We start from the raw sequence: 19,172 nt of genomic DNA, 5'->3' as shown, positions 1-19,172 counted from the left end.
GAGAGGTACTAATTCCTTATTCCTAGTTCTCTCTCTCTCTCTTTTTTTTTATTTCAGTGCATCTTCATAGAGTAGAGTAAGTCACAACGCTAATACTAATTCTTTTCAGTATCCATTATTAACTGTCTGAAAATACTTATTCAAACAGGTGGGCTGAATCTCTCAGTTTGTGCAAAGCCAGTTTTTTCTCCACCCTTTTTGTTTGCTTCAAAAGCTGATTTCTTTAGTCTGAAGTATGCATTTATCTAGTTTCAAAGCCTTAAAGGTCTATCAACCCGAAGATTCTTAATAAAAAGCTACCTGTTTGCTTTTGTTATGAACTTCAAGCAAGAGAGTAAATGAATGCCACTTGCTTTCAGCAAATTACAAGAGTTATTGTAGTTGTTCAGATCCACTGGTACCTTTTCCTACCACAATTCAATTCATTTATAAACATCTGGGAAATTATAATGATCAAAGGGTGTGTGTGTGTGTGTGTGTGTGTGTGTAGATGGAGATAATTACAGGCAAGAAATTGATAAGAGCTTCTGAATTTGTTTTACATAGCATGTTGTTTCTCTTAAATTAGTAATTTATAAAATAACAAAGCATGTTGATTGTCTAAAGAGATTTAACAAAGAAGCTTGATGAAAATGGCTAACATAGATTGAAATTAGCAAATTAGGCTTAGATACCAGCAAAACATAGAGTTTACCATTTCATAGTACATTTCCACATACCAAAGACTTAACTCCACAGGAAATTGTTTATGTGGAGATTATGAACCTCTTACATTAGAAAAAGAGAGCATGTAAGGTGGTGTTTTTAATTATCAAAAAGGTTTTTTGTTTTGTATTTAGACATGGGAAATACATGACTGGGCTTTTCAGGGTGAGCTTTCTGGATGAAGATTTTATGTCAATTTTAAGTGGTCCTGCCATCTCTAGACCCTGATGAAGAAGAGGGAGTCAGGATCTTGAACTTAGAGAAGGTTCATGGAAAGGGAGGGATTGTGGGTTGGCACAGCAATGGGAGTGAAGAGAGCAGACACTGTCAAATAAGACTTTGGAACACCTTCATAAATTATTTTCATTTCACTCTGTAGAAAGTAATCAAAATTAGAGTGGATAACTACCCAAAATACTTTTCCGTTCTCAGGAAGACCGGTAGATTAGATCTGTACCCATTTATAAAATTAAGCCTGTCGTTGCATACTTTTAAAACCCTATACTAACTCTTTCATCCACAGGTTTATTGTTTTAAAGAACTTTTTTTCTTAAAAATGCCTTTAGAGGCACAAAACGTTGGCATTTTCCCAGCTTCTGTGTCTAGTTTTGGATCCCACCCAAGTCCATAATTGCTGCAGATAGTCAATGGCGGACCTATCGCATTGGAACTTATGACATCTTTCCCCACTGCTCGGAAAGAATTTAAAACCATGCTAATGGCAGTTATGACAATGAGTGCAATGCACAATTGGCAGTTGAGGTTTGTAATTACATAGTTTTAAAGCAGTCCTAATTATGCAGTGGGAGGAATGCCCTGATTTAATCCCAACTCAGTGAAATCAGAAACCAAGCAAAATTGGTGGGATAAAAGGATCATGAGTAAGATGAGATGATTTGAGAAAGGGTCTTGCTGGGATTTTTTTGCTCTATGGATGATTAATTACATTCCCGTAACATATATCCAGATTTTTAAAACATTTAAACTTCAAGATATTTTACAGTAAATAAAGGGAAAATGTTGAATTAAATTTGGAGTTAATTAGGTTAGAGACCTTCATTTTCTTAAAACCCCTTACAAATGAAATTTCCCTCCCAAGTTTGGAAACAATTCTCACGCCATACATCCAAAATATGTGAAAAAAGGGATAAAACTCTAGCAGTGTGTTTGCTAAATATTTTCATAACCATGATAATTATATGCACAGGGCAGTTTTTGCCTCAGTGGCTGTCCTTGCAGTTGGTGGCCGAGTAGTAACTCATATTACAGGTCACCTGAATGTCCCTTTGTATCTGTGCTTTCTGTTTTTCATCCTATTCTGACTTACGTTTCAAGGGCGGAGACTCTATTTTGTATATACAGTTAGGACATTCTGCTTCCATATAACACTTGGCAGTATTTTTCTCTGCTTTGAAATATAATGTGAACCCAGAACACTGATCTTGACGAGTCCTTAGATGTCGGCTCTAAACCTAATGAACAGAAGCCTGGGCTGAAGCTTTGTCAGAAGTAGTTCTCCTGGGATCCACAGAAGAAAATTTGGGCAGCTTGAAATAAATGAATAATAAAAATGGGCAGAAAGAATTTCAAATATAAGCTGAACTTGAAAGAAATAAGGAGGGAAAATGACCACTAATGTCCAGTGATCAGAAGGCACCTTTTAGGAGAAAAAGAGATGGAGAATATTATCTTTCCTTAGCTGAGAAGTGGCAGCCAGACAAACACACAAAAAGCTAGCTTGATAGATGGCATAAGGGTAACAGACCTTTAACAAGTCTGTTTTATTTATGGAGCATTATACGGTAATTACACAGAAAGGTAAGACATTCTTTCTTGGGATAAGCATGCATTTATCTCCTTGGCAAGTAGAGAGTAAACTAGAGATATTTTTTACCCTTGACTGTCAATATAACAAGTACCTTGAGTGTCAATACAACAAGTACCTTAGGAGTTCCCGCCTTGGTGCAGTGGGTTAAGAATCCAGCTGCAGTGACTTGGATGGCTGCAGAGATGCAGGTTTAATCTCCAGCTCAGTGCAGTGATTAAAGGATCCGGCATTGCCGTAGCTGCAGCATAGTTTGCAGCTGTGGCTGGGATTCAATCCCTGGCCGGGGAATACTCATATGCCACGGTGCAGCCATGAAATTAAAAAACAAAAACAAGTACCTTAGATTGGAAACAAGTCTGCAGCCCAGGGCAAACTGTCATTGACAAGCTTTGCTCTTCTCCTCTGTTTCCTGCAACCCCAGCCTCATTCTCACTTTGCCTCAAGCCGTCACATGTGCATTTCCACCTGGCTCAGGGGCATGGAAGAGGGGCTGCCAGGAGGCACAAGGCAGGCACGACATATTAACAGCCACTTTGTCAAAAGACGGCCCTGCACATTTGGAACATGGGATGAATGGCATTCCTGGTGAGACGAAGTTATTAAGGACATAGGTTGTAAGGAAATTGCACAGGTCTTGCCCTAGCAGAGGACAGCTGACCACTTGTACAGAAGGTATTAGCTATAGACCATGATAAATAAGACTGACAGAGGATATACGCAATCATTCCAGTTATTCAAAACAAGGCATTCAACCATTCTTCCAAACCAAACTGTGCTTCAGATGACAGAGTGATGGATTTATTAACTATCATGTCAGAGTTGTTGACATAACCTCATGCAATAAAAAAAACCATGAATGGGGTATCTTTATTTCTGGCATACATAACAAAACTGCTTGGGGAGGTCCCTGGTGGCTCAGTGGGTTAAGGAGTTGTCACTGCTGGGGCGCGTGTTGCTGCTATGGCGAAGGTTGGATCCCTGGCCTGGGTGCAGCAAAAACACACACACACACTAACACAAAGCAACAACAACAAACAAACAAACAAAAGACTCCTTACCCACAAAACAAAGATTTCTGGCCCTTAAACTACAAAGGTTCATATTGAAGATGTGCGTTCCCACCCCTGCCAGTTGAGTAGGGAATATGCGACCTTTCTAGGACCTCCTTGTGCTTTTTATGGAGGGATATTATTTGAATTACAAGTACCTTGGATTATTCATTCTTTTCTAGTGCCGGTCAACAAGCATATCCTACAAAGATGGCAGCAAAGAGCTCCTGCCACCTGATTTTAATTCTCTCCCTCACTTGCTCTTAGACAAGTCTTAGGCGATCTGGGAATCAGTTTACTCTTCTGTAAAATAATGGGATGGAGTCTATACTCTAGCTTTAAAACTCTCTGTTGGGATTCTATTTTGAGCAACTGGCTGTAAATGCCAACTCACAGAGTGCTCATTGTTTACTATAAAACACAGAGGCACCAGCTGTCTACTACTGGTGGTGAGCTGGGGAGCTGGGAGGAGGTAGAGAAGTAGAAAATGCAGTAAAGCTGCCGCATTATCATATGGTGGTGTCACCATACTGTCATTGGGCCCAACACTCAGGATAACTCTTGTGTAGGAGCACGAAGCCTTATTATTCATGTTTAGACTCAAACTGCAGCAAGGCTATCTCATTCTAGATATTATTCAAAAAGCGTGGTTTCACAACTGTTACCTCATTTGTTCCTCATAACTACCCCTCAAGGACCCCAAATCCCGCCAATCCAGCTGATTCTGTGCTCTTGTTTAAACTCTTCTTTTTCCATTCTCATTAGTGTTGTCCTTGGTCAACAACGCATCCCCTCCAGGCCAGGGGCCTGGAAATGGTCATTTTTTTAACGCTCCTTCACACTCTGTTTAAAACTGTGCATGAGGGTTCCCATTGTGGCTCAGTACCTGACATGGTCTCCATGAGGATGAGGGTTCGATCCCTGGCCTTGCTCAGTGAGTTAAGGATCCTGCATTGCTGCAAGCAACAGATCCGGCTCAGATCCGGCATTGCTGTGGCTGTGGCGTCACCAGCAGCTGCAGCTCTGATTCAACCCCTACTCCAGAAACTTCCATATGTTGTAGGTGTGGCCTTAAAACAACACAACACAAAACAAAACAAAAACTATTCAGGAAAAGGTCAGACTGACTCCTTCAAAAGGGCTGCCACCCTTGTTCAGCCATTCCATATTATTGACAGGTCCCTAGAGTGGCTGTGCCTTGCTCTACCTGCAGGCTTCTGTCTGCCCTGTTGCCTCTCCTTGGCAACAGTTCTTTCCCTGCTATGTGCCTGGCAAGGCCTCAATCAACCTTTCAGATTTGAAGGTCCTTTCGCACATGACGGCCAAGGTCCTCCTTCACTCCGTCGGGAAACTCCTGTGAATAGCACAGTCACGCCCCATGGACCATATTATACACGTGTTATTGCATGTCTCTCTGCCCTTTTCATCGGAGAGATCAGCGAAATTTAGTTATTTATTTCTGAGGGTTTTTTTGGAAAGGTTTTTGCATCTTTATCAAGGTATAATTTATATATAAAAAAGTACACCCACAATAAGTGTATCCTTGAAGAAACTTTGATAAATAAATATATACACTCAAGTGACCACCATCAAAATCAAAATCTGGAACATTTTCATCACCCCCAAAATTTCCTCCTGTGACTCGGTCCCCACACCAAGTCCCAGCCCTAGGCAACCCAGAGATCAGGGAAATTTAAAGGGCCAAGTTCATTCTTCATGCCCCTTCATGAACTCCTGGCTCATCCTCAGGGACAAGGACCCTCCAGCTAGCACACAGTTCTTGAGAGGGCCATAATCTTTTCTCCTCTAGGAAAGCAGCCTATGTCGGGCTGGCAGAGAAATGTCTGAAAGTAGTGAATCAGAGACTGTGCGGAGAGAGAAACCCTAGCAGAGGACAGCTGACCACTTCTGTAAACAGGGAGTGTTTACAATACAGAACTATTACCCATGATAAGGACTGGAGTTAAAAGGGATTGGCTGGGAAGAAGGTATAAGAACCCAAAGAAATACAAGCATAATATCAGGGGCAGCCACTGCCCAGGAGCTAAGCCAAAGCGCTCAAGGAAAACCCCTCTTCTCTCCAAACCCCCAGACCTTGTTGGAAAGGGTGTGTCTTTGACCCTCTGTAAACAGAGAAGTCACACCACCGAAACTTGCTGGAAATCCACCTACTAGAACTGGTTTCTGTGTGCCAGTGGGCACTAAAGCACTATTCACTAAATTCTTTCACAGCCTGGAAATTAGTGTTTCCGTAGGCTGGGCCACATTCATTTCAAGAAGACAATTGCTTGCGGCTAAAGTGCCTGTGAAAGTGAGAAAAAGGTGCTGCTTTCTCTGGGTGGACTTCAGCCCCCACACCCTCTCTAAAGCCCAAGTTCTAGACCTATTTTTGTAACTGGGAGTTATGTGGCCTCAGGCAAATCACTTAACTGCTCTGGGCTTTCATTTTCTCACCTGTAAAATGAGAAGTTCAGACACTTCGGGGTCAAAAATTCTGTTATTATAGTGTCTGTGTAAGAGAAGCAGTATCTATTCTTATATTTAAAAACAGACCAGATCTCTGAGGACACGCAACCAATTCTAGAGTAGCACTGCAATCAACATCTCGTCCTGCACCAGTGACGGTGCATTTCTCTGGGTCGTGATCAGATCTACCGATACCTGCTCTCAGCTATCCTGAAATTTCCCCTTTTGTATATACATTATAAACACCACTGTAATTCCTACTTTTCCTTTAAGTTTTAACTGCGACATTGGCTTCTTCAATCAGCGCCCCCTAGAAAGAGTTAGATTCCTTCACCCGTGTTCCTGCACTGACATACACACTCCGACCACCGCCCCAGCCCACGGACAGGACTGGCACTGTCTCCACCACAGATGGTAAACTCTTACAGGGAAGGGACTCTGATCTATGCTGGCTCTGCTGTGGCCAGCACAATGCCTAGCACATAGCACACATGAAACATTTGTTGAGCAAATGAGGACTGAAATCAAATCTCTCATAGGAGAAGTAGAAGAACATAGTAGCTAAGACAGTGGCTTCTGAAGTCAGGTGAGTTGGCTTTTCCGTTGACTATCTGGGAACCTATGTGAGTTACACAACCTGCCATGCCTTAATTTTTGTTCTGATTGTTTGTTTTGTTTGAGTTTTTTTTGGGTTTTTTCCTTCCAGTGTTGAGATATAGTTGACATATAACATCGTGTTAGTTTGAGGTGGACAGCGTAACGACTGGATGGGTTTATATATTGTGAAACGATTACCATAGAAACTTTCGTTAACATCCGTCATCTCACATAGTTACAATTTTTTTCCTGTGATAAGAACTTTAAGATCTACTCTCTTAGCAACTTCCAAATATACAAACAGTATGGTGAACTACAGTCCCCTTGCTGTACATCACAGCCCCAGAACTTTCCTTACAGCGGGAAGTTCGCACTTTTTGACCACCTTCACCCAGTTCCCCCACCCCCTCTGGCAACCACCCTGTAGGGGAGACTATACAGTATTTGTCTTTCTTTGTCTGATTTATTCATTCATCTTCAAAAGTAATCAGAGCCAATTCATTGGTTTGTATGACGTTTGCATGGAAAGTACACAGAACTGACTGCCTTGTGTGGCTTTGGTGATAATAATAATGGCTAATATTTATACATATTTATATAATGGCTAATATTTATACATATTTATATAATGGCTAATATTTATACATATTTATATAATGGCTAATATTTATACATATTTATATAATGGCTAATATTTATATATATAATATAATGATATTATATAATGATAATATATAACAATAATATATAATAATCATATTTATTATTAGCCATTATTATTATCACCAAAGTTCAAGTCTACTCATGAAATTTTTATGTGGAGGGAAGTGGGAAGGTAAAATAGATCTCGTCACAGGCTCTACAAAACTCTAAAGAAGACTCTGAAAGCAGAAGTTCAAAGCCTTTCCTGTAATCTTATAAATCCAAGAGAGCTCAGACCAACTCACTCCGACAACTGATCATAATCTGAAAGAGTAGTCGTCTTTAAAGTTGTTTACGTAGTAGAAGGGGAAGAGTCGTAGATGTAAGGTCCCTGGCTTGTCAGGAAAGAACAGGTGTTCTCACTATTCAACGATGGTCTCACTGCTACAGTCTTCAAAGTTATGATTTTTTTTCCTTTTCATGTTATTAATAAAAATTCATCACAAACCTTTGGAAAATACTTAACAAGTTTTTCTCATAACCTGACCAACCAGCGTGAGCACTTCTGAGTCTAATTTCTTCCGGTAGGTATTATAAGTGTGAGTTTGTGCATGTTTTTTAAAACCCCGAGACAAAGCCTTATTTTTAAGTTTTCCCCCATTGGCATCACTTACCATCACTGACCATATTCTTAAGGCAGAATAGTACAGCTGAGTGAAGGACAGTGGGGAACAAGGGATGAACGTTGACCTAAAACGACTGAGTCATGACGGTGACGTTGTCCCTTTTGAGACCAAACCCTAGGAAGCCTCTCTGCACTGTTTAACCCTGTAGACAAATTTCTCTTACCTACAACTTTCCTGATAGCATCTGTGACTCATCCTGCTCCTGAATCTGCTCCCCCTCTTCCTGTTCCTCCTTCAGAGCATCTCATTGCTCAAGCCAGAAAACTAGAAGTCATTTTTGGTTCCTTCTTCCTCACTCACTTGCTCTCTTCATTAAATCGTTCTCTATTTGTAATAAACTCTTTCAAATCTGTCCGCCTCTCTCCATTTCCCCTGCCGCAGGCAATCTAAGGCACTAGTGTCCCTCCCCTGGACCAGCCCTGCAGCCTGCTCACTGGTCATCTCTGTATCCACTCCTGCCCCTGCGATAATCTGTTCCCCAACCTGCCACTGAACTGAACTTTTGAAAGAGTCAGATTTCAAAACTTTTTTAAATGGAAAGCTAAACCAGTATCTCCTCCCTCTGGTTAACACTCTGATGAGACAAGGCCCTCAAGGTAAAATCTGAAACCACTGGAATTGCTTTAGGCACCCTGCAGGGTCCAGCCTCTGCCCACTTCTCCAGCTCTCTCTCCCTGCCATCCCTTCAAACACCCTCCATTCCAGCCAAGGCAAGCTCATTTCAGTTTATCCCTACCACCATTCTCTCTTGTACTATGTTCTTCTCTCTGCCTGCCGATCAGTTTTTCCAAGTTCTCAAGAGCTTGATGAACCGCCTTAGATAGACCCTTTCTTTGCAAACACTCAGTGCTTTTGAGGCTCCTTCTGCTGCTTGAGCAGCCACATGGAACGGAGGTGGGGTGGCCCAGGTTTCCTTGTGAATACATGCAGGTGACAAATCCACTTCATGGTGTTTTGCTTGAACTATGCATACATGAAAGCATGTATCTTAGAGATAAACTGCAGAGCCCAGAGGAAGCTTTCAGTAATAGCAGCTATTTTTATTCTTGCTCCTGAGCAATGGGGTTGAGACTGGCCTGAAGGAAAGCTGTTTCCTTTAAACACTGTCCAAAATGTGGAGGCCAGGAGGAGGCCAGGAGGTCTGCATTTTACACAACTGTGATTATGTTCTTGTTTCAAAAACCTAAGAACAGGTGGACATCTAGGAGATGGAGAAAAAGAGAGAACCACAGGTCCAGGTCTTAGGATGACAGAAGAGGAAAATCAGTGCTGTCCGCTTCATGACATGTATGTTATGTATCTTTAGGAACATATCCTGAACCGGCGATTATGTAATGAATGCATTTAAAGTGCTGCCAGATGCCCTAAAAAGGGAGGTAAAATTGGAAAATGAAGAAGCAATTAGCTTAGGGGGGGAAATGCAATGACAAGTTTTAGGAATGCTTAGGCATGGCTTAGGGTCAGCAGTTGTTAATGATAAAATCTGTAAAGCTCCAGAAGTGGCCATTCTCCCTGCATTTCTGATCCTTGAAACTGGTGAAAGATGAGGAAGCAGCTTCACTCTCTGATCCACGTGGTTTACTCAAGCTGTCCACTGCTGGATTATTGCAGGTGTGGGCTTTATGTGGGACTACTTTTGCAGAGGTGATAAGGGTGGGCATTTAAGGCAGCCTTAGGTAGCGCACTGTCAGTTCTGTGGGATATATCAACATCTCTGAGCTTCAACAGACTATTTTTTGCAAAAAGTCTGATCAGTATGTTTGCAAGAAGGGTATGTTTTGATTGAAGGCAGCTGCTCACATCTTCACTCCTGGACATAGTCTAAGGTTTTTTTATACTGAAGACAACTTTAAGGAATTAGATGATGAGATTGAGGCAGGGGGAGCGCAGGTGGGGTAGGGGAGACACACAGGGAGTAAGAGATGTAGCCTAGTCAGAGTCCCAACAGGCATGAGTTTTGAAAGAAATTTCCCCAACCGCCCCCAGTTAACTGTAATGAGAACCAGGGGCTTAGGGTGGTTCATTTGCCCTTGGCAGAGCCAAGGCTACAGGCACCAGGAATTTTGGGGGAGGGAAGAAGGTAGTTCTTTCCAGCCTACAGGGCCACAGAGCTATGGCTTTTCAGAAATGAAGAAGAGTTCCCAGGCTGTTGGTTCAGCAGGTTAGGGATCCAGCACTGTCACGGCTGTGGCTTGGGTCACTGCTATGGCCCAAGGAGTTTGATCCCTAGCCAAGAACTTCCGCATGCCGCAGGTGTGACCAAAAAAAAAAAGAGGAGGGGGGGCTGAAGGGTAGCAACAAAAGTTGTGGGGACACTTAGCTGTCTTATTTTTGTAATGTAATATTTAATTTGGGGACCAGGTAACTACAGTGCAAATCAAGTATCTATTGAATACAGTACATACAAACTCAAACTCCTGTACAAGAGCCTTGGAACAAAAAATAAAGTAGACATGGATAATTTTAGTAATTCATACACTTCATAAATTTAAGCCCTGGCTCTGTGCTTCATTTATCCTGTTTATTGATTCATTGATTGATTTGACAAATACTTATTGAGTTCCTTCATTCTTGTATTTATTCAGTGTGCCAGGCAATGAACTAAACTGCAGAGGCAGGAGGAAGTAAGATCTTAATCTATAACTACTTAAACTCTTACTGCAATACAGGGTAACACAGACAATAGTAGTTTTGGAGACTGGCGGTGGATCATTCAGAAGCCATTCAAGACGTTTTGATGAGTTAATTACATCTGAGGTATTGTGAGTGACCTGAAGGTGTTAAACAGTCACCCAACCCTGGACAAATCACCCCTTTGCTTCTGAACCAACATACCTGCATACCTTAGCCCCAATACACAGGCAAGACTGCTGGTAAAGCATAATGATCTGCGGAGTTCCAGAGCTATCGCAGAGTCTGAAGGTGCCTTTGCTGGGAGGGGGGATCTAGAGTCATGCCCAAAAGAGAGTTTTTCTCTTCAGCAAGCCTTGTCCCTTCAAGGTACACAGATCCACCTCCCGGGAACCACTGTGCCTCCGTCACAGAGTCAGAGCGCCACGTCTATGCTTACCGATGAAAGACTGATGAAATGTGCTATGCTGTGTAATTTAACCTGTTTGCAGTTGGATCAAAAGCACCAACTGGCCAGACTCTCCATTCCGACAGAATTGCCTCTCATCACGATGTCAGTCTGATATCTGCTTGCTGTTCTGTGCAAGGACGGGAGATGATTAGGGAGATGATAGCGAGAAAGGCCTGGAAACCCAGGCACAGTCCTGAGGACTCCTGGGCAGGTCTTTTCAATGAGAATAGAGTCCAGTGCTATAGCCACAGGTATTCTTTCTTTCCCAAGTGACTGCCTCCTTGACTCAGCAGCCTCTTTTTTCCCTCCGTCTCTCAGGGAAGTGGTGAGCATGGACGACTAAATTCACTAAGCCCAACCTGATTTGCATCCTTCTTTTCTACTCTTCATCCAGCCATCAAACTTCCTGTTCCTGAACTCACTGGGTGGGATACTCATTCAAATATTTGTTTTCAGGCTTTTCTAGCTATGAAAATGTAGTCTTGCTTACCTCACCATGCCTACCTCTTTGGTTAACTGTAAGAATTAGAGGGGAGTTTCTTTGTGGTGCAGTAGGTTAAGGATCCGGCATTGTCACTGTAGTGGCTGGGGTACCACTATGGTGTGAGTTTGATCCCTGGCCTGGGAACTTCCATGTGCCATGGGCAAGGCCAAAAAAAAAAAAAAAAGTCGCAACAGCTACAAAGTGGGACAGGATGCATATCATAAACATTTCTATAGGGCTTTACAATCGAGAAAGTGCCTTCACATCCATAATTTCATGTGATCTATACAAAAACTGAGGGTGACAGATGCTTACATTATTCCTGTATCCATGCTACTTTGACGGGGACTTTGCAGCTCCTCCCATCGAGATGTGGAGTCTATTTCCTAACCCTTTGTCTTTGGGCTTATCTCTAGTGTCTTGCTTTGGCCAAGAGAATGTGGTAGAAATGATACTGGGCCAACTCCAAGTCTGCTCAGGCTGGCATAACAAAAAACATTTATTTGTTCACGGTTCTGGAGGCTAGAAGTTCAAGATTAAGATGCCAGCCGGTTGGTTTCTGGTGAGCCCTCTCTTCCTGGCTTTCAGACCTTCTCATCTTACCCCCACGTGGCCTTTCCTCTGTGATTGAACAAAGAAACAAAGAAACAAAGAAAGAGAGAGAGCTCTGCTGTCTCTTCCTCTTCTAATAAGGACACTAGTCCTATTCGATTAAGGCCTTACCTTTATGATTTCATTTAACCTTTATTACTTCCTTATAGGTCCTATTTCCAAATACAGCCACATTAGAGATTGGGTCTTCATATAAATTTGTAAGGATACTGTTTGGTTCACAACAAGAAGTCCAGGCCTCAAGGGGCCTTGTAAGCTTTCACTCTCTCATTCAGGACCTGTCCCCAGATTAAGATAAGTCTAGGCTAGTCAACTGGAGAAGAGAGACCCCAAGGAACAGTCTCCCTGAGGTGACCTACAACCAGCTGGCTTGGCTGCTCATAAGCAGAAGCAGGAGAGCCTAGAAAAGACCAGAACCACCCAGCTAAGCCAGCTCAAAGTGGTATCCTGCAGAACTGTGCACTAAATCAATTGGTATTTTAAGCCACGGCCTTTTGGGTGGTTTGTTAGGAAGCAAAATTAACTAACTTGTCAGATATTATCATTTTGTTGATGAGAAATGGAATCTCAAAGAAATTAAGCGATCACACAAGGTCTTGCAGTTAGTGAGTTCCTAAAGAGCTGCATCTTCTGAATTCAGATCTTTTCTTTCTCCATTGTCCTCTAATTCTACTCCAGGAAAGATGGTCTCAGATAGACTCAGAATCTGGAAGCATAAGCACATGGATGTGGGGCAATTTACGATCCTTTTCCTGGCAAGTCAGTTCCTAACGAGCTAGACTTTAAAGGGCGAGTGAGTGAGTGAGTGAGTGAGTGAGTGTGTGTGTGTGTGTGTGTGTGTGTGTGTGTACAGGTATCTGTTTCTTCTGAAGGGCACAGACCCAGGGTTTATCAGGCTATTTTACCCCAAGTGAATAGTTTTATTGGCTGTAATGGATCCAGGTCCTGCATGTTTATGTCAGAGTGACTGAACCACTCCTGGTAAAGTGAGCATGGGCTTCAATATGCTTCTTAGGTATGGGTCTCAAAGAGAGGGCTTCCCATAAGTTTGCTTTCAAATCTGTGAGTCCGTTTCTGTTTTGTAACTAAGTTCATTTGTATCATTTTTTATTAGATTCCACATATAAGTGATATCCTATGATGTTTGTCTTTCTCTGACTTACTTCACTTAGTATGATAATTTCTAGGCCCATCCATGTTGCTGCAAATGGCATTATTTCATTCTTTTTATGACTAATAATACTATATATATATATATATATATATACATACACACACACATATATATATATACACACACACATTTTTTTTATACAGCATTCTGTTGTTGGACATTTAGGTTGCTTCCATGTCTTGGTTATTGTAAATGGTGCCGCAGTGAACACTGAGGTGCATTTATCTTTTTGAATTATGGTTTTCTCCAGATAGATGTCCAGGAGCGGGACTGCTGGATCATACGGTAGTTCTATTTTTTGTTTTTTAGAGGAAATTCCATACTCTTTTTCATAGCTGTTGTACCAATTTACATTCCCACCAATTGTGTAGGAGGGTTCCCTTTTCGCTGTACCTGTGCCAGCATTTATTGTTTGTATTGTTTTTTGATGTTGGCTCTTCTGAACTGTTTGAGGTGATAATTCATGTAGTTTTGATTCTCTAATAACGGGCAATAGTGAGTGTCTTTTCATGTGCTTTTTGACCATCTGCATCTTCTTTGGAGAAACAAACTTATGGTTACCAAAGGGGAAGGGTGTGGGGGAAGGGATGGATTGGGGATTTGGGATCGGCAAATGTACGCTCCTGTATATGGAATGGATGATCAATGGAGACATGCTGTATATAGCACAATATTCTGTGATATTCGATATTCTGTGATAACCCATATGGGAATGGATACGTGTACATATATGGCTAAGTCACTTTACAGCAGAAATTAACACAACATTGTAAATCAACTATACTTCAATAAGATTAAAATAATAATAAATAAAAATTTTTTTAAAAAAGAGAATGCTTCCCATAGGAGTTCCCTGATATCTAGTGGTTAGGATTCAGCACTCTCACTGTTGCAGCCTGGATTCAATCCCTGGGAACTGAGAAACCACATCAAGCCCCTGCATACCATGGCCAGAAAAAGAAAAGCAAAAAAGCAAACAACAACAACAACAAAAACACAGAGAATGTTTCCCAAACCTTTTCATGAAGTATTGAAACCTGTGGTATAAACCAAGGTTGAAGAAAGCAAGGCTTCAGAGAACCCCTCCCTGGAGTGGAAGATGATTGCTATTGGAGGACAATTAAAGACAAGGCCAAGAAGGAAGGCTTGCTTCCCGAGACTCCCATGCAGACCTCCCAGTACGGAGCCTTTGTTAACAGTCATATTTCCCAGCCTTCTGTTCCAAACTCTCTGGCTTATTCACAGTATTTGCTCTTTAAGACAATGCTCTCTAGAGTAATTTGAACATAGGTCACTTTGCTCCTGTGTAATTTTTTTTTTTTTTTTGTAAAGTAACATCCCAGAAGTAGGCACGCTGGATCAAAGAATATATACTTCACAATATTTTATAGATAAATTTTAGATATATGGTCAAATTACCACTGTCAGGGCTGTACCAGTTTACAGCAATGTCTGAAAGTGACTGTCTCTCCATAGCCTCACCAAGAGAGTATTATCAAACTTTTGGATTTTAGCTATATAATAGGTAAGAAATGATATATATTCAGAGTAGTTTTAGTTTGCATTTCTTTTATGAGTAAGCTTGAGCATCTTTTGGAACATTTCATTTCTATGTCATTTATAGGAACTCTGTTTATAACCTTTATCTGTTCTTCCATCACATTATTGGCTGACTTGGTCTTTAATCATGAGACATATGCTAGCCTTGTTTCTCTAACTGGATTGCTCTCAGTTACATTTTACACGACATCATTGAACTATTGTGTTTTTTAACTTCCTTGTGTTACGTTTTCTTTGTGGGGTGGGTTTTTTGGGAAGGATTTATTGTCAATTTCCAACCACACTGTTGATTCTCTTAACTACAGGACCCATAAATTGCATTGACTTCTTAATAGCTCTGTTCTAGCGTGAGGCTAGGAATAATTTGTCATCAGTAACTACTTGGCTTACTGAATGAGTGAGAAAAGAAGAGTTGAATGTTGGAGGTTGGGATCTCATTTGTCATAGATTGAATGGTGCCCCCTCCCTCCAAAAGATATGTCCTAACTCAGAATCTATGAATATGACCTTATTTGGAAAAAGGGTCTTTGCAGATTCACAGATTAAGGATTTTAAGATGAAATCATCCTGGATTATCCAGGATGGCCCTAAATCCAATAATGTCTTTAGGAGAGAGAGACATATAGAGGAGAGACATACTGAGAAGAGATTGGAGTCAAGCAGCCACGACTCAAGGAATTTCTGGAGCCTCCAGAAGCTGGGAGAGGAGGGAAAGCATTCTCTCCTACAACCTTTAGAGGGACAGCAGCCCTGCCAATGCCTTGATTTTCAGACTTTTCGCCTCTGGAATAAATTTGTGTTGTTTTAAGCCACCAAGCTTATGGTAGGTTGTTACAGCAGCCACCAGAAACTAACGGTCCTTCACCCCTTTGGCCTTCTCTCTGCCACATTCAGTAAATACATGTTATTCCCCGACTGACTGTGAGAGGAGAGAGAGGAAAGAAGAAGATACAAAAGCACAGGAGAGGAGGGGAAATACCGGGCTGGGGGTGTGGCGGTGGAGAATGAGAAGAGAAGAGAGAGGAAAAGAAGGAAGACAGAAAGAAAAAAAAGAATGATGGGTTGGCATCTGCTCAGTCCTTTGGCCTTTTTCATGTCCTCATCTCTCTCCACACCCATGGCTTCTACTCTCCCCCAGCCTCCCCCGGCCCCCTTAGGAATTTGGTCACACCAAGCAAGTTCATTTTTACGCTCTGTACATTTTTTTGTCCCATCCCACGTTTCTGGTTTCCACTCCGCAAGCACCAGTGGGAGGGTTAGAAGCCGGAGTAGAGGCTCGTCCATAAAAACCCCCTCCGCCGTTCCATCATCACCCGAAGGAGATCCAAGATCTGGGCCTCCCCAGCCCAGCCGGACATTCCGAATCTACAAGAACCCACTTGGAATGCTTCTGCGGTCACATCAGCCCACTCCATCTGCCACCCACAGCACAAGTGAGGGAAACAAAGGAAGTAACCCAGAATTATCAAGTGTGCCCTCTGAAAAATTCCAAAGGCGGGAAGAAGGTTGGGATTAATTTGCTATTTATCTTCCGGGTTTGACTACAGGGCTTTAGGCATCTCTGTCCTGCCTCTAAAGATCACCAGCAATAGTGTTCCCCAATGGACTTCGTGGTTTGTAAATTCCTCACCCCCTTTTTGAAATTTTCTGTTTTTATTTAGGAATTGTATTTAGAATTATTTTTACAGAGGGAAGATTTTTAAGCATTTTTAGAATAAATTTTTTGTGATCATTATTTTAAAAAATATTTTAAAGTTTTCAGATATTAAAATTCCCCTTTTTAGGTGTAAAGTCTATGAGTTTTGACAAATTATAGCATCGTATAACAACCATCACAGCATACAGAGAATTCCTTCATTCCAAAAATTCCCCCATGCTGCAACTTTATGGTCAATCCTCCCAACACACACACACCTTTAAATCATATTAAACATACTTTGATCTTATTTCAACTCCTATAGTGTTGTTTCTTCCAGAATTTCACGCAATGCAAATCTTCCAGAATCTTTATTCTGTTGCCATAAATGGAATCATGCAACATGTAACTCCTTGAGCCTTGCTTCTTTCACGTAGCATAATATATTTGACTAGCCTAATACATCAATATTGTTGAGAATATCTATAGTTTGTTCCTTTTAATTCCTAAGTAGCATTTCATTTAATGGATGGACCACTTTATCCATTTGCCTAACCAAGGATATTTAGCTTGTTGCAGGTTTTTGTAGTTATGCATAGTGTAGCTATAATGATTTGAACACAGGTTTTTTTATAAACTTAAGTTTTCATTTCTTTAAGGTACATAGGAGTAAGATTGCTACATTTAGGGAGTTCCTTGGTGGCTCAGCAGGTTAAGGATCTGGAATTGTCCCTGCTGTGACGCAGGTCACTGCTGTGGTGTGGGTTCGATCCCTGGCTCATGAATTTCTGCACAATGCAGGTGTGCTCCATTTATGTGGCAAATATATGTTTAACTTTATGAGAAACTGACAAGCTGTTTACCAGAGTAGCTGTACCAGTTTCATTCGCATCAGTAGTGTATGAGGATTCCAGAGGCTCTATATCCTTGTCAAGGCTTGGCATTGTCAGTTTTTGTAGTTGTATTAAACATTTTTAAAGGCGTGCAAAGGTATCACATTGTGGTTTTAATTTGCATTTCTCTAATGACTAATAACACTGAGTATCATCTTTTGTGTTTATTTGCTATCTATATATCTTCTTCGGTGAAGTGTCTGTTCAAATCTTTTGCCCTTCTTTTGTTGTTGTTAAGTTATGAAAGCTTTTTACATATTATGGGTATAATTCCTTTGCCAGAGATACGATTTGCAGATGTTTTCTCCCAGTCTGTGTCCTGTCTTTCATTCTCTTCAAAATGTCATTCACCGAGCAAAATTTTATAATTTTGTGAATTCCACGTTAGCAAATTTTGCTTTTATGTGTTGGACCTTTGACGACATATCTAAGACTTTTTGCAAAACCCAAAATCATGAAGATTTTCTTTTAATCCAAAGTTTTATAATTTTATGTTTTATGACCTTTTTTGCATAAGTATATTCAATTGGTCCAGTACCATCTGTTGGAAAAACCGTGTTTCTTCAGTGAATTATCTTTCTATCTTTGTCAAAAAAATATATTGGGCATGTTTGTATGGATCAATCTATGGACTCTATACTCTGTTCATTCATCTTTGTGTCTATCCTTTTGTGAACACCTCACTGTCTTGATTGCTGTTACTTCATAGTAAGTCTTAAAATCAGGCAAAATAAATCTTCCAACATAGTTTTTCTTATTCAAAATGATTTTGAATAAGAAATCATTAATTATTTTGGCTTTCCATATAAAGTTTAGAATCATATTGTCAACAGCTAAAAAGAATCCCATTGAGGAGTTCCCATTGTGGCTCCGCAGGTTAAGGACCTGATGTTGTCTCTTTGAGGATATGGTTTCGATCCTTGGCCTCTCTGTGGGTTAAGGATCTGGTATTGCTGCAAGCTGCAGTATAGGTCACAGATGTAGCTTGGGTCTGGTGTTGCTACAGCTGTGGCATAGGCTGCAGCTTCATCTCCCATTCCACCCCTGGCCTGGGAACTTCCATATCCTGCAAGTGTGGCCTTAAACAAATTTTTTTAAAATAAATAAATAAATAAATAAATAAAAGAATCCTACTGGGATTTTTATTGGGTTTGTGATAAATTTATAGATCAATTTGAGGAGAATTATCATCTTAACATTTAGTTTTCAGTACACAAACGCAATATATTTAGTGGTTCTTTGTTTCTTTATCTGTGTTTTGTAGTCTTTAGCATGCATATTCTGCAAATATTTTGTTATTTACATTTAAATATTTCATTTTTTGAGCCATTGTAATTGGTACTTCTTTAAAAATGTACTTTTCATTGTTCAATGCTAATAAATAGGAATAGGATCAATTTGTTAAAATTTTGACTTCATAGCCTGTGACTTTGTTCAACTAATTTTTCAGCTCCAGGAGTTCAAGGGGTATATTTATTGAATTTTTTAATATAGAAAACCATGTAATCTGCAAATAGCAATGGTTTTCTTACTTCTTTTCCACTTTGAGAATCTCTTCCTTTTTCTTGCCTTCTTGCACTGATGACGACTTCTAATATGCTGCTAAGTAGGAGTGGTGAGAATCTTGTTTCAATCTTGAATCTTCTTCCAACTATCAAGGCAAAAGTATTCAGTCTTCACCATAATGTATAATTTACAACATATAACTTATAATGTAATAATTACGCATAACTTAGCTTTAAATTTTAGTAAATGCCT

General features: G+C 40.7%; 1 protein-coding gene across 1 annotated transcript in view; it reads right to left on the bottom strand.

Annotated features, from left to right (window-relative positions):
- LOC146395043 (uncharacterized) overlaps positions 1 to 19,172 on the bottom strand; it is a 178,992-nt gene that overhangs the window by 65,450 nt on the left and 94,370 nt on the right. The window lies entirely within an intron of this gene.

Source organism: Sus scrofa, chromosome 18 (assembly GCF_054392235.1).
Source record: "Sus scrofa isolate SSC_HxYL_T2T_F1_AM1 chromosome 18, Sscrofa_HxYL_maternal_Yorkshire_Landrace_v2.0, whole genome shotgun sequence".
Lineage (NCBI taxonomy): Eukaryota > Metazoa > Chordata > Mammalia > Artiodactyla > Suidae > Sus > Sus scrofa.
This window is presented reverse-complemented; position numbering and strand designations above follow the sequence as displayed.